The sequence below is a fragment of the Echinops telfairi genome, unplaced genomic scaffold (assembly GCF_000313985.2).
Source record: "Echinops telfairi isolate 266 unplaced genomic scaffold, ASM31398v2 ScPeMD7_7476;HRSCAF=8514, whole genome shotgun sequence".
Classification (NCBI taxonomy): Eukaryota; Metazoa; Chordata; class Mammalia; order Afrosoricida; family Tenrecidae; genus Echinops; species Echinops telfairi.
Window position 1 is genome coordinate 144,585 of NW_022111380.1, and position 877 is coordinate 145,461.

Below are 877 nucleotides of genomic sequence, written 5' to 3' on the forward strand. Positions count from 1 at the left end.
GAGAGGCACTATATAATGTTCAAAGGATCAGTTAACCAGGAGCCAGTGAGCATAATAAATATATATGAGGCTAATGAGAGACCTGCAAATTTGTCAAGCAAACTATTCAAATCTTAAAAAAATTATTAGAGATTCAACAATTATAGTAGGTGATTTTAATACATGACTTTGGGAGAAAGAAAAATCATTGGTAAGGAAGCTCAGCAAATAGGCTATTGAGCTAAACACTACAATTAGGCAACTGGATCTGATAGACATTTATAGAGCTTTCCATTCCAAACAAAAAAAAAATTCACATTCTTCTCAAGCGCTCTTTATTCATTCTCAAAAATAGACCACATTCTAGGACACAAGTCAAGCCTGAGTAAATTCAAACAGAGATTATACAGACATCCTTCTCAGATCACCATGCCATAAAGCTGGAGATCAATAAAAGGACGACTAGAAAAACAAGGCCAAACAATTGGAGCATGAATAATGATCTGAGACATGAGTGGATAGAGGCCTAGGTTAGAGAGGAGTTGAGAAGTTTCTAGAAACTAATGAGAATGAAAACACAACACGAAAACTTATGGGTTATAGCAAAAGCAGTTATCAAAGGTAGCTTGCTAGCAATAAGTGTATGTATGAAAAAGGAAGAGAGATTTATGACCAATACATTCTCTCAAAACCTCCAGCAACTAGAACAGAGTCAACAGAACAACCCTTCCAATAGCCAAAAGAAAAAAAAAAATAAAAATCGGGGCAGAGTTGAACCAGTGGGAAGACAAAAGAATGATGCAAAATATTAATGCAACAAAAAGCTGGTTCTTTGAAAGGATCAGCAGAATTGACAGACCGCTGGCAAACCTAACCAAAGAAAGGAAAGAGCAAACAA